Source organism: Cygnus atratus, chromosome 2 (genome assembly GCF_013377495.2).
Source record: "Cygnus atratus isolate AKBS03 ecotype Queensland, Australia chromosome 2, CAtr_DNAZoo_HiC_assembly, whole genome shotgun sequence".
NCBI lineage: Eukaryota > Metazoa > Chordata > Aves > Anseriformes > Anatidae > Cygnus > Cygnus atratus.
In genome coordinates, this window is record NC_066363.1 from 27,668,973 (window position 1) to 27,692,187 (window position 23,215).

At 35.6% G+C, this 23,215-nt stretch overlaps 1 protein-coding gene across 1 annotated transcript in view; it reads right to left on the reverse strand.

The window, feature by feature from the left end:
* The window catches only part of ASNS (asparagine synthetase (glutamine-hydrolyzing)), an 853,397-nt gene that overhangs the window by 571,033 nt on the left and 259,149 nt on the right, over positions 1–23,215 (reverse strand). The window lies entirely within an intron of this gene.

The window sequence follows — 23,215 nt, forward strand, 5'->3', positions numbered from 1 at the left end:
TTTTAGCTAGGATAATTTACAGTGTATCAAGTTATGTTGATTGTAAGGTAAAAAAATTCTGTTAGGATCTCTTTGATTCTACCAGATCTTAACACATGCTTGACACAGTTGCACTAACTTTTCATGCATCCGTAGCTTACAATGGTGAATACCGACTCAGCTCCCAGTTCTACATTCCCTTGTGACTGGGCGTCAGTACTTGAACTGCATTTATTCTGTCTGACCTTTTCCCTTGTTGATTGCTGGCTCTATTAACACTATTTTGTGGAACTTCTTAGGATATGTAAAAACAAAAGAGTTACACAAATGTGTACAAGTGTAGTACGGTGACACTCTTTATGTGCCGATTTTGGAACAACAGCATGCCAGTTTGGGAAAGGCAAAGGCTAATATTCAACAGATGGCAAAGTCTTAAACCCTACAATAATGGCTGTGGTTATTTTCATTACTGTCATTTGATGACACATACAATAGTTGGAAAATACTTGAACTGGGTAATCACAGCAAATATACTCCAAAGGACCAGATGCATTTCAAACTATCACAGTAGTGATGGATGTTTAGGCTGAGTGCCACTTCTGTCTGTATTCCAGGTATATTTACTCCAGAGGACTAGAAGCCACAGTGCTTGCTGTCATACACATTTTGCCTTTCTGCAATAACCAGAAACATCATTAACAACAAAAATAGAAATTGACATATATTGTATGTAGGGAAATTAATTTATATTGCTGATGTGGCTGTGTACTATCACCATATGTACAAATTTAGTGTGCAAATTTTTCAACATGAAGATCAAAATATTTAAAAAACCTGAAGAATTAAAAAAAATAGATCAGAAGTTTTTCTATGTGGTCCTGATATATATCGTAACAGTGTAGGGAAAAAAAAGCATCAGAATATTATATCTCAAATTTTTGCAAGGTTAAAGGTATTTTTGTCTGTATAGCTTAAGAAACCTATGAACTGTTTGTTATTATCCTTTGAAAGGACTTCTATTTCATCATTGGAAGCTTTATGAATGATTTTGATTTTTATGATTTTCTTTTTCAAATTTGAAAGATAAGACTACAGTAATCTGTGAATACATTTTTTGGGGTAATTCTAATAGATCATATTTGAATATTCATATTGCTCCTTATCTGTGTAAAAATTATTCTTGTTAATTGCCTGGAGATTTAGGATTGACATCTTATGACCCAATTTTGAAACAAACAAACAACCAAAAGCACAAAGCAGACCTTTTTCTAAGGTAGTCATTATAGCACCTACCCTCATAATATGTTCATGGGCTTTGGCTTAGTTCGTATTAACAGGGACATGCAGTAATCCCTTCCTTCATGTTTGTTTATTTCTTAAAAAAACAAAATAACAAAAATAAAATCATATTGCTTTATTTAACAATTCTATACCAAGCCTTCAAACATTACAACAACTCTGGAATATTTCACATCTGCCATCAGTGATCTAACACTTTATATTAAGACAGCTCCTACTGTGACATATTTTAAACTGTTTCTTTTGTATGATGGGCTAACAACATAATAAAGATCAGGAAAACTGTTCTGAACATGGCATTGGTAAAATCTCTGCAAAAAAAAATCTAGGTTAAGCCTTCTTTCTGACCTTATATTCTGTAACTGGTGCAAAGCAGATGGAGAGAACCTACAGAAAAAAATCTTATTAAATCAGACTGCTGTTTTGTCAGCTGACGTCGAGCTACTTACATGAGGTCCTTGGTGCAAATCCATATGTATTCATGGCTTCCATAAAGTGGAGCATTAAAAGAGCCATGAACAAGAGGGGAATCCCATAGATCAGCCTGAACGGGAATTTGAAATTACAACAAGACTTCTACAAATATCCTATTTTTTTTCAAGTTAACATATAACCTTAAAAATGTATATGGAGCACATGCATCTGGAAAGTATTTTTGTATTTTTGCAAACAGGCTGTTTGTGCACACTTGCTCTGAAATATCAAAGCCACTGAGATCTGTAGGAAATCACTCCCCACTCTTTTCAATGCATCTTAAATCAGGCTGCTTAAATTCTGCAGAGGCCTTAAATAAATTCAGCTGGACGTCATCTAAGTGTCTTTCAATGCTGAATTGGAGTCAATCAGAAAAGACGATCTCACAACCAAATCATCAGGACTCAGGAATTTAGAATTTGTTTCTCTGATGTCCCATGTACACTGTGGAAAGTAATTTAACTCTAAATTTAAAATTTTAAGTACCTGCAGCATTGAGGAGTAGCTCTGAGATGCCGTGCTTCAGAGGTAGAGAACAGCCTCTCACAGTCCCTGTCCTGGAGCAACATCCTGCTTGCTCCAAAGGTGGAGAGGGAATTGTTTTTGCTGATGGGAAAATTAGGATACCTATTGTAAAACAAAGGTACAAAGACCCAACTAGCCCAGGTCTGAGAGGACCTTAGTGGGTGGGTTTTATCTGCTCACTTGAAATAGTTTACTCAAGATTTTGGAGAATATTCTTTCTTCTTTTAAAACACTAAGAACTCTATATTCCATGTTTTAGTCTTGACAAATCTGGACTCAGTTCTGCCACCTTTACTCAGTCTGGGAGGTTCCACTCTTGATGGTTTGTGATTCTGCAATCAATTACAGAAGCTAAATTATAAGTCATTACTGAACTTAAGTTAGTATCAAGTCTTGTGTGTCTCCATCCTTTAGCTATACGATAGGACAAATGACACCATCTTAATTTTAAAATATTCTGAAGATAAACAAAAAATTACAAATTGCTTGAGTGGTCTATGTTAAATACACAGCCAGCCAGCCAACGTGAAACAGAGTAGTATAATCACAAAAACACCAGCCAGTTATTTAAACAATCCCTCCTCCCAACTTATCTGAATAAGCCTGAACTTCAGAAGTGTTTTGGGTGAAGGTTATGTCCAGATTTCATCTGATCTCTTTTTTTTCCCCTGGACTTAATGAGTACCTTTGAGCATTGCAGTCAAGAAAACATTCCACCAGGTGATGGCTTCTGTACAAATGAGGAAAAAAAGATATTTTAAGTGAGCTTCATGCTGAAATGGTAGGAGTTACTTTTGTTTCATACTCTGCTAGTCTTGCATCATTTTGGAAGAACAGTTTTATATTATACAGGTCCAATAGCAATTAGAAGTGGTCATTAAGCCATTAAGACTATATCTATTACTATCTGTTGTTGTCTCTGTTAAACTGAATGTTTTTGTACTACTTGGGAAGATGCATAAAAATTCTATATCTTTTTAAACTTTAATACTATTGTCATGGAAAACCCGCTGACCTTTGGTCCTAGTTTTTAATAGATTGACATAATTGCAGACTCCCTGTAATAGTAGGCACAAAACTAAAAGCACAAGTAATTGCCATGCAGGTACAGGAATGCACGTGGCTAAAAGAGCAATCCTGTCTATCTTTTGAATTTGTATTTTTGAATAGGATAAATATTAGATTTGCATGGGAACTATGCTAAACTGATTCAGACGTATTGGTTTGGATTCCCAAAGGTATACTCTTAGGAGCTTTAAGACTTGTTTTAGTGATCGCACACTCACTGCAATCAACGGGAGTTCAGGAGATTGGAGCACTGTAGTGGAACTGATTAATTGGATGTTATTACAGGTACATGTTTATGAGGCCCAATGACATGCATCCAAAGGTTCTGAGGGAACTGGCTGATGTAATTGCTAAACAACTGTCCATCATATTTGAAAAGTCATGGAAGTCAGGTGAAGTCCCCAGTGCCTGGAGAAAGGGAAACATCACTCCCATTTTTAAAAAGGGTAGAAAGGAAGACCTGGAGAACTACAGACCAGTGAGCCTCAACTTTGTGCCTGGGAAGATCATGCAACAGATCCTCCTGGAAGCAATGCAAGGCTACATGCAAGACAAGGAGGTGATCTGAGACAGCTAGCATGGCTTCACCAAGGGCAAATCATGCCTGACCAATCTGGTGGCCTAAGATGGTGTGACTGCATCAGTTGACAAGGGAAGAACAACCGAAGTCATCTACTTGGGATTCTGTAAGACTTTTGATGTAGTCCCACACATCCTGATTTATAAACTGGAGAGACAAGGATTTGAAGGGTAGACTATTCAGTGGATAAGGAATTGGCTGGATGGCTGCTGCCAGAGAGTGTGGTCAATGGTTCTATGTCCAGGTGGAGGACAGTGGTAAGCGGTGTCCTTCAGGGGTCTGTCTTGGGACTGGTGCTGTTTAATGTCTGTATCAATGACAGAGACAATGGGATAGAGTGTATCCTCAGCAAGTCTGAAGACAACACTAAGCTGATTGGTGCAGTTGATACAACAGAAAGAAGGGATGCCATCCAGAGGGACTTGGACAGCCTGAGAACACTTGATCTTAATGAAGTTCAACACTTGATCTTAATGAAGTTCAACACTTAATGAAGTTCAACACTTGATCTTAATGAAGTTCAACAGTGCAAGGTGCTGCACCTGTCCTGGGGCAATCCCAGACATGAATGCAGATTGAGAGAAGAAATCACTGAGAGCAGCACTGTGGAGAAGGACTTGGGGTTTCTGGCAGACAAAAAGCTCAGTATGAGCCAGCAGTGTGGGCTTGAAGCCCACAAGGTGAACTGTGTCCTGGGCTGCATCAAGAGAAGCAAGACCAGCAGGTCAATGGAGGTGATCGTCCCACTCTACTCTGCCCTCATGAGGCCCCACTTAGAATACTTCATCCAGGTCTGGGGCCCTCAGCAAAAGAAGGATGTGGATCTGTTAGAGCGGGTCCAGAGGAGGGCCACAAAGATAATTAGAGGACTGGAGCACCTCTCCTATGAGGAAACTGAGAGAGCAGGAGTTGTTCAGCCTAAAGAAGAGAAGGCTCTGGGGAGACCTTATTGTGGCCTTTCAGTACTTAAAGGGGGCTCGTAAAATGGATGGAGAGTGACATTTTACACGGACAGATAGTGACAGAACAAAGGGAAATGGTTTTAAACTAAAAGAGGAGAGATTTAGATTAGATGTTAGAGTTAGATAGCACCACTATGAAGGTGGTGAGGCACTGGAACAGGTTGCCCCAAGAAGCTGTGGATTCCTGAAGGTGTTCAAAGCCAGGTTGGATGGGGCTGTGAGGAACCTGATCTAGTGGGTGGCGTACCTGCCTATGGCAGGGGGTTTGGATATAGATGGCCTTTAAGGTCCCTTCCAACCCAAACTGTTCTATGATTCTATTTGACTCTGAGCTTCAAAAACTGATCATCTGAAACCAAATACCAAAACTATGCATAAGACCAAAACCTGTAATTTCCCTAAAGCAAGATGAGAATGTAGAAGTCTCAGTCTTTAGATATCTTATGTAGCCAAAGCAAGGGTTGCACGAGCAGTAGTTGGAACTAGGTGATCTTTAAGGTCCCTTCCAATCCAAGCCATTCTATGATTCAGTACTACAGCCCTTCTCTGGTGGTGCTTGAACTTTTTGACCAAGACTAATCCTCTCCCACATTTCCAGTACACATATTCCTGGACATTGGAGGACCTCCACTGACTTTTATCTCCGTTCTCCATGCCTATTTTCTTTCTTTTCCTATTGCCTTTTCTTTTTCCCTTAAATCTTCACATGGACTTCAGCAGTGACAAAACGCTGTAATTGATCCAGATACTTAGTCCAGTGACTGGATGGAGTTTCATCACTTTTGTCAGTTTCATCTCCGTATAATTTTGGGAGGTGAATGAGTCCCTTAGGTTTATGTTTATGTAACCCATCTCTAGAGGTATTGTGAGTTGCTTTGATGGAGCTACTGTTTCTGTACATTTTAGACATTCCCAAGTTTTAGACATTCCCAAGAACTTCACATGAAATTGAGGTCACAACATACTAGAAAGTACGTACAAAAAGGGTAAGAGAGAGTACCTGCCACACACAGCTTGCAGTCTGGGCTACCTATGGCCAGAATGGGAAAGAATGTAATACCATGAAATGATGAAGGTCACACAACTCAGAGTAGCCAAATTGTGTTTAGTTTCATAATCCGTGAGATTCAGTCCACTACTACACACTGCCTTGCTCACTAAGAGCAGTTTTGTATGGGATCAATGGATAAGGTGTTTGGAACATTGGTTGTTTGGTAGTCCAAGGACTGAAACAGTTAGTGAAATCTTATATCTTATAACCTGACCTGTGATTACTAGCCACGTGTTCATGATTAGACCACAGCATATGCCAAGCAAAGAGAGTTTTGCAGTCCTCTGTCGTTAGAATAATATCCATAATGGTCCCTGAGAAGAATGATATCTGTGGAACAGGATAAACTAATAACGAAGTAAACTTTCCAATATTTTATCTTTTCAACATCTTCTGCAGACTGGCCTGGCTTACCAGTGGGACTGATATAGAGGTGTCTACAAAAGATTGCTAACATTTTAAAATTCAAACTAGAATTGCCATCAGTCTTTGTTACACTAATGTTTTTTACCCTAAACTTTAAACTTAAATTTTATCTTAACCTTTTACCCTAAAGGAATTTTTAATTATGAGAATCACTCAAAGTTTCATTCCAGTTACCAAAGGTATACCAGCAGGTTAATATCAGAATAATATCTATTTCAAATTGCTGCATATAGACAGAATAGGTTTTTAAGCCTCCACAAGACAAATCGATATTGAAATAATTTATTTATAGCATTTCCTTTTCAGTCACATTGCAAGAGATTATTTTTGTAGAACTGAAACTTGAGATCAGTTTCTGTGTTTTTATATAGGTGTATCCCATGTTTGGCATAGGTTAAAAATGTGTAGACAAAAGGTAAACGTTTCTTGCTGTTTGGCTAGTCTATTATTTCTAGTAGAATGGAGAATGTCTACTTTTTATCCGTCTGTGATGAATAGTGCTGAAGTTCATGGGAATATTTCCAGTGCTTAAGAGTAAGCCCTTTCAAACTAGATGAAGTGAACAGTGTAGAGGTAGGCAAACCTCTTTTGTAGAGTGCCAAACTTCTGGATCTTTCTGGAGAGTGGTCTGTGAGGTCTCATTTAACTCTGCAAACGAGTCCTTGACTATCTCACTTTAGCTTCTCAAAATGATCCAGTTGAAATGAGGAACTGCTCCTAAAAGTGTGTCTTAGTCTACCAAAAGTGTGTTAGGCTATATGGTATAGCACTGAAAAAACAGATTGGATAGAAATGGATTGTATAGAATTACTGGACTATAATCACAAAGTTCAGAAATAGAAAAATTTTACTATGAATATATCATTGACAAATTAATTGGTTGGATAGTCTTATCCTGTGTAGTTCAGCTCTTTTATTAATGACTTACGAGTGGAATGTAGACTCTGTATGTACATAATTTCTTTAGAAATAGAAGATCTCTCTCTGCATCTTTATATTGTACAGAATTTGAATCTGCTCAATACTTATTTGGTTCAGACAATTTAGAGACTTTAGAGTTGTCCCACAAGGAAGCAAACAATTTGCATAAAAAGATGGGAAAGAAATAAGAACAAATTATTTCTCCAAATAGATGGATTGTAAATCCATTGTTTGAAAAGGTCTTTTATCATCAGCAGAGTGATGGATTAGTTCTTTAAAGGAAAAAGGCAGTAATTAGTTATAATACCTGAGAGAACTCAATAAATATTTACTAAATTAAGATTTTTTATTATTTGTATTCTAGAAGTGCCTAGAAGCCTCCTGTGAGATCAGAGCCCCATTGTTTAGTAAGTATATAAGAACAGCTGCTATCCTAAATAGCATACAACCCAAAATAGATTCCAGGGAAGACAGGAATGGAAACAGAAGCACAAAGAAACAAAATGAATTGCCTGAGGGCATGAAGTTAGCTGCAAATCTAGGACTGTGATCAAGTGTCTTCAAAGCCACCCTGGAGCTTTACCTATGGGAGCAGGTACCTTCCCTTTTCATCCTGACTCTTCTGACTCCCAACCAATCTCTCAGTGCAGCGGCATACCTCTGATACCCACCATCAAGGACTTAGTCAGTTTCTTATCTTGTATACCTCAACCCAAGTGTTTTTTAAACATTCGTTCATTTCTGTTTCTGATGTATGCCCTGAATTTAAAAGAAATTTCACAAATGGCTGCTTCAGACAGCTGAACTAATGAAGTGGTTTTGGGCAGAAACAGATGGATGAAAGACTGCATGGGGATCTCAGGTGAGTCTACCCAGTAAAGAACAGTGTTCTGCATAGAGCCGCTTCATCTTGTGTAAATGTTTCTTAGAGGACAGTAAAACAGGGTTGGGGGAAAAGATTTTTGGAGACAGTGGCCCTGCCATAACATGTACCTTCTGCATTTTCTGTTTCCTCTTATTTTACCTATCTACGTGAAGTTTATCTGTAATTCAGTTATTGCTATGACAATTGGCCTTCCCTTCTGCATAGGCGGCAACTCTAAATCCTGAGATCGTTTGGTTCAGGTGCCTCCTTGGTTCAGTAAAGGTCTCCAGACACCTAACACAGACTGTGCTAGTAAGGGATTCTCCTAGGAGCACCCATTGACAAATACTTTTTGTCATCTAATTAGCTATTGAAAAATCTTTTGCCCTGTTTCATAGAAAAATATTCTTTTCCTTCTTGCCTTTGATAATAGGTGTATAGGGGTTGGTTACTTAAAGCTATGCACTGATTGAGTTATGCAGCTGATACCTTCAAGTAAGACTTTTCTGTACATCTTCTTCAGTGTGAGTTAAAAAGCTAAGTGACAGTAGCACTAATCCCAAGATTTGAGGGTTTTGTTTATGTTACAGAGTGATGCACTGTCTCTGCAGGAAATCAAACAGTAGTACTGACATTCCTAGAGGCTGAAATAATTAAAAATGGTTTCTGTGATGAATGTTCCTTACAACTGGGCTGTTGGGCAGTCTGGCTAGGAATGGCATTCAGCATAAATTTCTAGGCATTCGGCATAAATTTCTAGGGTTTACTCCAGTTTCATCTTAGCACTGTGGTTCTTCTTTAGCAGTAATATGTTCCTCTATAGAGTTCGATCTTGAATCTAGAGAAGAGCTTTAGTGAGCTCATAAGATAGATGCATTGCCAGATGTATGTTCAGACTTTTGTTAGCAGGTCAACATACTTTATCTATTCATTTATTTATTTTAATTAATTAATTAATTAATTTATTTATTTTGCCTTCAGTGTATGAAACTGTTTCTACCAGGTAAAATGTGCAGTGACAAGTCAACATGTATACTGGTGCCAGAAACTGATAGTAACATACTTACAATTGATTTATTATTGAGGCAACACCCAGAATATAATAAAATGAATTTCTTCAGCTGAAATAGTGACATAAAATAGCATTGAATGAATTTTCAATATAATTTTATCCTTTTTTGGGGGACAGAGGAGGAGTAGAAGAGGGCAGAAAAACAGTATCATTAGAACTGTTGATTTCTTAATTGTTAAATCTAAAAGCGCTTAAATCTGTTCCTCACACATAAGAATTTATAACCCTGAGAAGACCAAGTCTGTGACTGAATGACTGTGCAGAGATGTAATTAAGCTGCTGTATATCTCCATAAGAATGGAAATACAGTCTGTCATAGTTGCAAGATCAGGACCCAAATTAGGATAAAAACATTTGAAAAGACAAGAATCACAAGAATCAGAGCAGAAAGTCTTATCAGTTCATAGTTATTTTTGATTATTTTGGAAATATCTATAGTTTAGATGAAAGTCACAGCCTAGCTAGCTAATTAGCTTAGGTACCTCAACAGATAGAATGCAGACAAATATGGGGTAAATGGAGCTTGTTGTCCAGGTAGTCACACTGAGAAATATTCAAGTGTCTAAATTTAATTACATAGAGACATTTTTTGTCACTTTAGGGTATCTGATAACTTGAATAACTTAGTGTGTCTAAAATGGCACAAGATGCTTATGTTTAAACACATAACGAATCTGCTTGACACTTCTGCAGTATCTCAAATATATATGATGACTTTGTTAGCTCCACATTCCTGATTACATAGTTCTAGTGTGAGCCTGTATTTGCAAACTATCATTTGCAAACTCTGTGAAGGAAAAGCATCTCAAGAAAAGGACACTATCCAAATATCCATAAAATTACATCTTTTATCTCTTGTTTAGTGAGGATTTCTTTCCATTAAGTCTTGAAAACATGATTTTGAAATCAAAGAAACGTTTTTTATGTGGTTAAAGATATGGTTAAGTACAGTGGAATTCTCAGAGATGTGTAGATGTTCATATTTTTTTACTTTCTGAAGACAAACCTACTTCACATCTTAGTGTACAGAGGCTTTAGAAATTTTTAAAAATTCTGGGAAGCCAGAATCTACTTCTTTAGATGTCTCAATAGCTGGACAAACTTTGTGCGTCATTCTCTGTGCAACTTTGTGCATGCAAGTTAAGAGCACTTTGTATATCTTGGAGGTGTTGTGAAGTGAAATCTACTGAAGATTTTGGGATCTTTGCAAAGTGAAGGAGGGACATCAATATTAGAACGCTAGGGTGTGGTTCTATATAATTATCTGTATGACTATATCAATGTTATATTTGTCATGCAACAACTTTAACCTCTATATCAGATTTAGAAATAGAAAAGAGCTGTGCCCTGACAGACTACTGGATATTGAAGTGCTGTATTTTATATAGTTAACTTAATCTGCTGGAATATTTTCCTTTCCAGGATTTGAAAATGCATTATAAATGATTCAGAATTGTACCCTTAGAATTTAGTCTTTTCTCTTTCTTGGGATTCAAGCATGCATTTCCCTTGGGTAACAGCTTTGAAATCCCAAGTTGAATCTCACTGTCCAAACCCCAAAGCACTTCAGTGTAAAAACCTAACTGAAACCTGTGGAACTCAATCATATATGAGTTTTTTTATCATTTTAGTGAAATTCTAGTAGGATCAGATTATAAGTAGTGCCTGCTACATGGAACATAGAAATGATCTGTTTTGTTTCACTCCAGTCCTCTACTGCAGCAATAGCCAGAAATTACAGCACGTGCTCAGAGAGTCCAAGCACTGCTCCCTCTATTTGCTAAATCAGCCCAGGACGTCTAGGACATTTAAACACTCTGTAATGATCTGCAAAGCTGGCTGAGCTCATAGGGGAACAGTGTGCTGTGCCATCCTTTTTTTCAATGAGAGGAGTCTTGCAAAATTTTGGACTGGAAAGAGTTTCATTGGAAGTTCAGCTGACATTTTGATGACAAGCTAAAACAAGCTTAATGTTTGGAGCTTGTCCAAAGTTAGAGAGCCATTGCAAGGTGCTGTGTCCCTGTGTTCTCTGGCATGTGGTAAGAAAATGTCTAGTGTGTCATTTCCTCAGATGCATGATCCAGAGTATCTGCTTGTACCCGGCTCACTCCATGATTAGCGTGAGAGCAGAGGTGAATTGTGTTCCTAACTCACCTGAGTTGTCTACTTGTTATTTATTTCAAAGTCTGACACTAAACAACTTCTGTATCTCCCTAAATATAGGGACTATTATGTATAGCCAAACCAATGATATTATTTTTTCTTGGGAGTATATTTTTTTGACATCAGGTAAAATACTGCTTCTGAAACAATACTGTTTGTACATTATACTTATTTTATTTAGTTTGCATATGCATATGTGGTTGTACAGTAATATGTAAGTATATTCATGAGATATCTTGTGTTTCTGTCTCTCTAGGGAAGTTATACCTTCAGGTGATATGATCTTATGGTGTGGAGATATGAGTGCAATATAATTATAAAGAAAGAATAAAAAATCAATGAAGAGGCAGTCATGATCTAAATATGAAGTATATGGGTGAAACTCAAATATTAAACTCTAACAAACAAGTAGTTACTCCTCATAGCTCAGCTGCAAGTGTCCTTAGCTATAACTAGAGTTACTACCCAGCCATAAATATCCAACACTGTAATGAAAATGCATAGTGGTAACAAAGAAATAATGGAAAGCGGTGCCATAGAGATACATGTAAGGATAGAAAAAGCTGTAGAATCAGTCTTGTCTCTTTTTTTTTTTTTTTTTTTTTTTGATTCAAGGTAAGAGAAAAGTGAAAACTATCAAGTCTTTCCTAAAGTTCAAGTTAGAGTAATAATACAGTGATGATATTTATTTAGGTTAAGCAAACAACACATTTACATAATTTGTATTGTGTTTGTTTATACGTTTGAATTATACCTTTGAATTTCTAATCTTTGGGTAAAGGAAGAGTTCTACTCTTAAAATCATCAAAAAAAAAAATCAAATCAAAACAAACAAATCCCTGAATGATCGTAGGGATTTTGTTTAAAGCATTGAATTCCTTCCATCTGAGCATCATCACTGTACTCTGGCAGTTTGAACAAGTATCCTGTAAGCCACACTTTTTTTTTTTTTCCTTTTGGCATATCTGGGAATACCATGTTTAGACAGTTTCCTGTTTCCACTGAGCTGATTCTCATGAGATACATTTAAACATTCATAAACCATTCATTTACAGGTGCAGTTGACTTTGTCTATATATAAAAAAAAATATGTGTTTTTAGATGTGTATTTAAAACAATATTTCTTAAAATGTATCCTGAATAATAAGAGATTTAATTGATCAATTCCTGATCTAAATACTGAAGGATTAGAAAAATCTTTTTGGTGCACAATTGGTTTCTGTAATTTTTCTTTCCTTTTGGCCCAAGAAAGACTAGAATTGTTGACTGTTATATTATTCTGTAAGTTGACCTGTACAGTCAATAATTGTTTTAGGAAGGGACTAGAGAGATGAGTTTTATTCTGCTGCTCCTAACGGCCTCTCAATTCTTTATTTAGCTGTAATATTCAGTTATAATTTTCATAACACAGTAGACAGACATTAAGACAGGCAGAAATTAGCAAATAAATAAAATAACCAGCAGAGAGTTATTTCAGTGAAGACACTATTCAGGAAACATTTGTAAAGATCATCATATAGCCTTAGATAAATGACATTATGTTCAGCTAATTTTTCTTGATTAAAAAGCTATTGATGATCTCTGAAAGGAGAGCAGGGAGAGATTTCACCTTGCAGTACTTCTCATAACAATGAAATGTTACAAGATAACTGATTTCTACATGTAAGTCTTTTCCAGGGCCAATAACCTATTTACCTTAAAGACTCCAATTTGCAGCTTTCTTCAACTTAAAAACTTGTTTATTAAAAAGGAATAAGAATAAGTAATTGCCTATATCTAGAGATGTGCTAATCTCCAATAAGAGATCTGGTGCCTCATCTGCTGATTTTGAAATAACAATATGATTTGTCAAATCAAAACTGATAACAAAAGTACTCAGTCTAACTGGATCTAAAGTCTGCCTAGAGCGATAATTATTAAATAAACAAGAGGGACATGAAATGGCCATTGAAAGCAAAAGGGAAGGCAAAAATTATTCAGGTAGGTAACTTTAATTAAATCAAAACAGAATAAAGACAAAGTACAGTTGCATCATTCACGTGAATATTAAAATCGTCCATCAGCAAAATTTTAATGTAATGAAGTACAATATCAAGTCTGACAATAATTCAGAAACATACCTCAAACAAGGTATGACTCCAAGGGCAGGCAATAAATAACAACCGTAACAAGCTCTGGCTCAATGAATAAACACAACTTAATACTGAGTTCATACTCAGCCTGACTCACTATTGAAATTACACTCATGAAACTATCAATTTCAGTGAAGGCCAACAGTTATAAAACTTGAATATCACTGTGATGAATCAAGCTCAGATTCTTGTTTCTCCTCTTTCGTCACCTTGACATTAAAGATACCTAGCGGTGCTTGCCATAGTTTTCTGCCTCCTCCTAGGTCAGCATTCTGCATGCTTATACAATCACAGTTTAAGTATGGTTTTCCAAAAAATTTGTGACTGTTATGTCTTCCCAGAATTCTGACTGTCTTTGCTGCTGAATGTGCTTAAGCCTCATTTATTTATTTAATCCTAGGTTCTTTGTAAACTTCATGTAGGTTCTCACCAGACTTTTTCCACACTTAGTTTTGCCTGTTTTAATCCCATACTGATGGCAAATTGCATAGAGCTTTCCCATGCCACAGTTTTATTTTCAATCATATGACAAAGAATTGTACCACCCTAATAATTTTATTAGGCACTTCTTTCACTTCAGTACAAAAATCAGGTTGGAAAAATACTACCACACAGTTCTTGAAATCTATTTAAATATGTATGCTGATCAGACTAAAATCTTTCTTTGTCATTAAAGCATTAAAAATATCTGATACATGGAGATGAGATTTATGAAATGCTATATATGCCTGGAAACACTGACATTTTCCTATTGTTTTTTGTCTGTAAGGGCAAAATCTATATAAAAGCATTAAAGCTAGAATTCTATGAATCATAATGAGTAGGGAAAGCAGACTGTCTCTTTACATTTTGTCTCCTTTTTTGAAATTAGAAATACGTCTGCTTTCTTCATTTTTTTGGCATTTTCACCAACCTCCTTATAAAAAAAATATTGGATGAGATATCTAAGATTATAGCTTCTGCTTTTTTAACATTTCAGCAGCAACACTGTTGACACCTGGTGCTTGTTATTCCTAAGAGATCTGATTGCCTCTTGAATCTCTTCTTCAAAAATTTGGCTCAGCTGTCTGGAAAATGTCCATTTGTTGTTAGCCTTTTCATTCTGTTTATGGAGCTTGTCTAAGTATTCACACCATATTTCTGTAGTTTCATTCCTCGTAATAAAATCATTTCCATTTTTATCTTTCATCAGACTTTCTCATTATTGATATTCTTTCCTTCATGCATTGATACCCTTGTAAAATTCTTGCACAGTCTCAGCCTCCCTAAACTCAACCATCAGAAGAAATTTCTCTGCAAATTATGATGCTTTGAATCAGTCTAGACTTGTCTGAGGAACAAATGTACAATTTGCCAATGCTGTCCACCATACCATAGTAAATATCTCCTCCAAAGGAACCACAAAAAGCACTAGATCTTGTATCTGAATTTCCCAGAATAGAATATATTTTACCTAGCGCACCAAATGCCCTCATGGAAATGAGTGGTAAAGCTGAACAAGAAATCTATACTCAAATGAACTCCTACCAATAAATAAATAAATAAATAAATACAGAAAGAACGGGTATAAACACTTATTTTCCGATGGGGGAATACTTCTCAAAACATAATTCTTCCTTCTCTGACATTCAAAAGAAATTTTTGGGAAGAAAAATTCCTAATGTAATTGGATACTAAAAGGCCAGGACTTAAAGATACAGATTTAATGAAATATTGTCACCTTTTTACACCAACTGTTCCATCATGCTTCTTAGATAATAATCAGATAACAATTACCTCTGTCTCTCACCTTATCACCTAAACTCTTACTAAAACTAATGTCAATTAAGGTTTTTTTTTTTTTTTTTTTTTGGTCAACTTTGTTAGCTGATTGTTAATGTATCTAATTGTTTTCAAACTGTGTTTAACTTTTTATTCCTATTTCTGATGTGAAGGAGGGCTTGTATAACCACAATTTGTTCTTTTGTTTTTAACTTAGCCCAACCTCTTGTTCGAAGCAAGGATTATTTTGACGTTAATCAGGTTGATCAGGGCAATGTTCAGTCCCATATTGTAAACTGAGATGTTACAGTCTTTCTGACTGCAGAGACTGTAGTCTGTGCTTGACTACTCATGTGGTGAGGAATTTTATTCTAATCTTTGACAGGAATTTATCTGTGATTGTTGTTTCTTGTCCCTGAACAACATTTTTGAGGAAAGTCTGTGTCCATCCTCTCTGTATCTCCCTTTTAAGCAATAGAAATCTGGGAATTAGATCCTTCTTTAGACTCATGTCCATACTGAACTCAAGTCTTTCAGCCTCATACATCATATGCTTCAGCCCCTTAACCATCTTCAGAGCACTCCACCAGATTCCCTCATTTGCTGTTGTCTCTTCTGTACCAAGGGGTCCAAAAGTAGACATAGGATTCCAGATGTAGTTAATTATGTACTAAAGCCATGAAGGCTACCCAAGTTTTTTAAAAAATTCATTTCAGTTCATTCTCTCCCTGAAGTTTTGTATTGTCTTTGTAGACTTGCAGCTTCTCTTTGAGCCTTGACATATTCTGCAATATCACACTGATTATAGTAGCACAATGCCCACGTTGAGTAATAGTTTTAAGCTACTCATTTGCAGTCTTCAGGATGCAGATGTACTTCTGGAAGTTGTGTTTTTGTACTGTCTTTCATTTTTTTCTTATGTCTTTCTTTTTGGTATCAACACTTTTATGATTTAATATAGTGGACTCCAGAAAAAGATAATATAGTCTGAATTAATACATCACATCTGTGTCCACAAATTGGATTATCTAAGACAATGTCTTGTATATGCACTCATCATCCACATTTTCTCTACTGTGTCATTTTTTCCTTACAAGACATTATGAGACATTTCTAAGAGACATTTCTCTTATAAGACAGTGGTATGACTCACATTTGCCTCCCTCCAGGTTTTTGATGCCAAGAGACAAAGACTTGATTGACCTAGTAAGAGCACGACAGGTCTAGCTGGTAGTAACCCCAATCTGTGCTATTCAATGTTTTTGAACAGTCTGAGGAGAAAACAGTGCTATGTAAAGGTCCTTTACAAAGTCTATTTAAGTTAACAGAGTTAAGCTGTCACAAAAACTTATATTATTTCAATTTCTTTCTTACATGTTCATTTCCCATGCTAAGACTGTAAAAACGTTAAGACATCATACAGATGTTGAAAATACTCAGAGCACTGATCATCTATTAATCTTTATTTTTCTTCCTTTAAAGTAGATATAGTGGTGAAGTCACTTCTGAGCTATCTCCTTTTAATCTTAATTGCATATACTAATGGCTTTAAAGCTATTTCTGTTGGTAACATATTTAACTATTCCCATTTCACGTCTTGTAGTCTTTCTTCCATTGTGAATGTATATTCTTCTGTTTTTCACTGTATCCTATGTCTGAGAAGGCTATGAAGTGTGCACAACTCCAATGTAGTTGCTATATAGCAGTTTGGGGATTTTTGGCCTAAATAAGATCAAAAGTTCCATGTTTCTAATCCCTAGTCTTTTCTGAAGCTGAAGGACATTATTCATATTATCTGCATTTTTTTGTCTGATTTTTTTTTTTCAGATGTGTGCTTAAAATTGTGCTTTAGTGTAGATCAAAGAAGCCATTTAAATTTTTTTTTTTTTGTTTCCTGTATGCGTCCTTTTAAGCTGTAGATCAAATCATTCTTAATCTTCTGTAAAAATATTGAGTTCCTGAAGTATTTAGCTATGAACAGATCTGTTCTGCTAAGCATGCTCAAGGCTCTTCTGTGAACTGACTACATTGTATCAGCAGTCCTCTTAAAATGTAGACAGCAGTTTGGAATGGAGTGTTTCAGCAATATTTAGGCCATTGTCAAATATACAAGATAATATCACTACACTTTTCCTTGAAATTTCCTTTTTCTTGAAAATTAATAAGGATGCCACTATCATGGCATCTATCAGCTGATTCACTCTCCTCTCTACTCAGTGGTTTCAAGCACATGGTGTTATGTAAGATTCTGCCAATTCTTTGTTCATAAAATTAATATTTTCATTTAGTTTTTAGACTAAAAATATTTTCATTTAGATTTTAGACTTTTAGAGGAGTCTCCACTGCAGCAAATCTAAGAATAAAACCTTCAAAGGTAAAGAGCATTTATTTTAAGTTAAAGCTACATCAGGCAGTCTGTCATTTTACACCTGTTTTACTTTTCCTTTTCTAAATGAGCACTGGTAATGCATATATTTTGTGTACTGGAACAGGTCATGTCCCCTTCTGTCAAAGTCCACCTTGTTTTGTGATTGTGCACCCTTGGATGCATAATGGAGATATGGCCACTTGTGCATAAAGAAACATAGCTTAAATGAACTGTAAAGCTTTGTGCTTTATTGGACAGCTTTTTTTTTTTCTCCCCTGAGTGAATTATTCAAAAGAACTTTGTAAATGGTGCATAACTTTAAATCTGGTCCATAGACTGTAGATCATATAATTGTTTCTCCTCCTTAACTTCATCTGTTATATGACCCACAGTGTAGCTTTTCCTTTTTCAGTATTTTTTTTTGATATTGATATTATTATGCAAATAATATAAACCAGTGTTTAATATCTTAATATATTGTTACCTTATATTTCTTCTGCTCACTTAAATTGCCCTTCGTGCTGTTTTGCAAAGTCATTTCCTGCTGAATCAGAACACAATTGCAGGTGAAGATGTCTATTCAAATTTAGGGACAGATTGAAATTGATATTGATATAAGACACATTGAAAGTGATATTAGGAAAATGATCAAAACTCACCGAGGAAAATCAGAAAAGCGAAAGGGAAAATTCTGGAAGATTATGTTTCTTGTTTATGTTTTCTTTATTATTATTATTATTATTATTATTATTATTCTTTTTCCTCTTTTTCTTTTTTTTTTTAATCTTTTGTTGTTGTTGTTGTTGTTTCATTTTGTTTCCCAAGAGCATCTGAGTTTCTTCTTAAAGTGGCTCAACATTTTAAGGTAGAACAGTTCACTTTGTGTAGCTTTCTTATTCTATGAAGACTAAGACAAAAAGTTTGTTAGAAGTGTTTGAGTGAAAATGAAGGCCTTCAACTTGTCAAAGCTGAGCTGTGTTTGTAACACGCAAACTTTTTTGTGTACATTGTTTGGAGTGAAAATCTATTCTTTTATAACATACATTCATCAGAGTTGTATAGCTCTGGCCATGCCTAGCACTTGAGCTGCAGTTTCAGGTTTGCAACCAATGGAAGTGCTATGGAATTAATGTGCTACTAAATCGCTATGACTGCTTAAATTCTCATAATTGAACCATTTTCTGATGCCTCAGATTGACTAAAAGGACAGAACTCTGAGTTTAATCCTTCATAAACATAACTAATATAAATTGTCAACTTTTATTGTTAGCGATTTTTGTTTACAAAATACAATGGAGGAAAAAAACATCCTATGGATTTGAGAACTCCTGTCTCACCTAAGCAACATGAAGTCTGACTTCTTGTGTCTTTGTCTACATATAAAAATAGGCATCAAAACTGATTATTTACATGCAAAAATTAGTGATTGCTGTATCATTTATTGATGTCTGTGGATATTTTATAGGTGTATAAATGTTTACATTTTTTTCATAGGTAGAAAAATGCTTTGTCTTTGAACACTATGTATCTCTTGTTAGAAAAATGCTAAAGTTTTTCTGCAGGTGATAGACAATTATCAGCTGAACAAAATTAATGAGTTGTATGTCTGTTTAAAGTATACAACTCTGTATACTGCCAACAATAATAATATGTCAGACCAAAAAAATAACTATCCTGCTTGTGAACAGGGGTCATTCCCTGAGCAATGCATGAGTGTTAAATGAAGTCTGGTAAAAAGGAAAGAAAGAGATGAAGTGTAAAAGGGAAAATGTAGTGGTTAAGGGCATTTCATATTGGTAGAAGACTTAAAAACTAAACTGGGAACATCAGCCCTTCTGTCACTCTGAGGCCCATTCAGAAGAATGGTTCCTTTTAATGTAGGTGCAGATCAGCTTTGGGTGTGTTTATTTCAGAGGATTAAAAAAACCTTCAATACCTGAGCATGGAAATAATGATGAACTGTGAAATGATGGGCTGTGAAATGTGTAATGAAAAAAATAATTTGTTTTTCATTCTGTTCTCTATCATCAGTGAAAAATAAATGGTTCTTTTCCTTCCCAAAGGAAAACATTTGCCTTTCCATGGGAAGAGATAGAGCAAGAGTGTGTAACTTCATGAACATCAGGACTTGGAATGTACCCAGCAGCCAGCGGTGTTCAGGGAAGGAAGCAAGGAAATTGCTAATTCAAAGAAAAGATATCATCCTTTCCATGAAGAGAATCCTATCTGTTCTGTTTTAAGGGGCAGAAACACAGTGGAGAGAAAATTGGGTTGAAATTCTCTGTCATCTTTTGGAAAAAAAAATATGTTGAAACACGAACTTTTTCTTCTAACCCATCGTTCTCCTTTTCAAAGATTTTTTTTCTGAATAAAGGATGAATTGGTCCTTCACTTGTGAGTTCCCTTGCAAAAAGGGAGAGAGGACTTCGGGATTATATTATATTACTTTCTGTAATTACTTGCTAGAAACTAACACAAAAAGGAAGTGTGAACGTCTTTTCAGGAGCTAACAATGTATAATGAGAAGGAAAAACCTTTTCTTCTGATTATTATTTATATTATCAGTACCAAAGATCCCTAAGTCATAAACTAGGACCTCATGGGGAGGCTGTGATTCAAATATAAGAAAAAATACATGGATCCAGACAGCCAAAGGAGCACAAGGACAATGAAGCAACATTGGTCAGTATGAGAGAAAGTGTCTCAATTCATTATTAGCTTAAACATTCTCTCATGTTTTTGTAGGCATCACAGCAAGAGAGTTTTAATGAGGGATTTGAAGGAAGATAATGAGGTTATGTGGCAGATGCTTGGAAAAAAATCACAGAGGAGTTTGTTTAAAAATATCTGTCAATTCCATGGGTAATGGAAGCCAACATGATGGTCTAACTGGAGACAGAACACACTGGAGATAATAGGCAGGATAAAAATGAGAAAGAATTTGAAGATTAAGACAAACAGCTCATATCTGATTATTTAAAAAATTATACGCAGAGGTTGGTCAAAGAAGCCGATTCTTTTGTTGCATTTGCTTCTCTGTGAGGGGATCAGAGTTCAGCAAAGGAATGAATGTTAAAATAGTGGAGATATGAGGTGGATTATGATGGACTGGATAAGACCTTTGGTTATAGGGGTGAATAGTAATGGGCATTCTTTAAAGATGTTATGTGGAAACATCTATGAAATTTACACAGCACTGTGGGAGAAATTATTTAACATTAGTTACAACATTGGCATTTATAAAGGAGACTATGTGATATCAGTTTCTAGAAGTATGTGAGATTTTTACAGGTAAAAGGGAAGCACTATCTGGTGTTGAGAAGAAGTTGTGTCAGGGATGCAGTCTGCCCCTCTTTTCTAATGTGGAAAACTAAATCCTTTGTCTGAATGAAGGCAATGAAAGAAGTTTAAGGAGTTAAATCATACATGTTTATACAAATGCATGCACATCCATACAAAAATACAGTGTGAGCAATGGTAGTAGTGACAGAAACTCAATTCTGTCTATTTTTATTGGCCAAATACTTATGCTATCCTGGGATTTTTTTTTTTCCAAAAATTTTAGCTGATTAATTTGAATTTTACACAGTCCTTGCCATTAGTAGTTCTGTTGCAAGACCAGTTATACTACCTAAATGCCTGCAAAAAAAGATAGGTTTCCTGAAAATCAGGGAATTAATACAGGCGATGGAGGCCATTACAACATGCTATAGTTGAGACCAGGTAGTTAATGGAAGATTTGGGAAAAAAAAAAAATATTACACACAATAGGTTTCTTTTTGTAGCTTTTCTAGAAAAAAGTGTCAAATATGTGCCTTTTGTGTCTAAGCCTAAGCCTATAGAAAGAGTCAACATGAGAGATGATGTACTGAGCTCTTTTGTGAAGTCATTTTAAAGTACTTTGCACAAAAAGTCTATAGTGGAAATAAAAACTTAGTATAATTAATAGACAGAACTTCCAGGCATTAAATTAATGATTTGCCTTAACATTCAAAAGAGGGTGACAGATGCTAAACGTTGATGTAAATTTCCTAGGAGAGGAAGAAGAAATACTGAGGGAAATCAAGGCCATACCTGAACAGATGATCAGGGTATTAAAATGTCTAAAGATTACCAAAGCTCCAGGACCAGAATGAGTCTATCCTGGAGATCCAAAACACAAGAACCTGAGCAGGCATAGTCAAACCCATCTTTTAACAGAGGGAGGATGTTGGCAGACTTAAAAGTGGTGACTAGAAACTGCAACAGAAAATTATTGATATTTAAACATCAGTTCTGCTCTTGAGGATAGCGAGAGCTGAACATTCACTTTCAGAAAGGTATTATTTGATTAAAGTCGTAACAAAATCATAAAAGGAAGATATTTAACTATTTCAAGTAGTTGTCTTGTTACCTCAGCTAGCTTAAAAGTTAACTAAGGGAGGGAGACGAGACATAGCAGGGGGGCTGGAATTAGATGATCTTTAATCTCCCTTACAATCCAAATCATTCTATGATTCTATGCTTTGACATAAATGCAATTGATTCTAAGAAGTGTTGGTTACAGAATGATCTAAAACAGAGACCAGATTTTTAAAAGCTTTTCTGACCAGAAAACATCTTTTTGCATGTAAAAATCCCAGGGGCCTCCTTTTCAGAGTCTGTTATTCCTTGAAATATGTTCTCAGGGTTCAGTGATGCTACAAAGGTTCTGCACTCATCAGAACCGCGATATGATTGGTGCCAGTTTGGAATAAATATACCAGTGTCAACTGCAGCAGCCACTGAAATGTTCAGATTATTTGGATAAGGGAAGATGATTAACTTCAGGAGATGAAAGAGCTTTGGAGTTAGCAGATAATGGCAAACATTAATGAAAGCAAATGACTTCAGCCATTTTGCAAGGATCAGCATAATGGTAATTTTTGTTTACTAGAGCAATACAAAGAAGGAGAAGCATAGGTGAGTAAAATGATGAGAATTGGTAATGATTTGCAGCTGTGAAGAATCTGGCATTATAATGGAAGTAAGCAAAATAATTCACGCTTGCCTGAGATAACTCAGGAACATAGTTCAGTGAACTGACTTGTACATACCAGCTAGAAAAATGTAAGAGAATTGTAGGAGGAAGATGTAAAATAACATGTAAAAATTGTTAATTCACCATAGTCACAAACAAATCAACATTAATCAGGAGGAAGATCAAGATGAAGGAATGGTAGACATTTTTTCTACATTATGTGTAATAAGAACAAGCAAAGAAAGCAACGTGGATACATAAGTATAACGATGGAATATAAATTATTTTAGTATGCTATTAAAAAATCACTACATCTGAGATGAAAATATCTCCACTGTTTTGGTGCATTGAGAAGGTAAGTATAAATAAGCACGGGCTAATAATTCTGCAAAGAAAAACATACATACCTTTGTTTATTGTAACCACAGCACTTCTAAAAAATATGTTTGTCATTGCTCAGGACCACAACCAGTCAAAAAAAACTTGTTGACTGACCAAATGACATTAGTTCCATACTTAATTTGTCATTGATCTGCTGTATTTAAATATAAAACATATTATTATAGTCTA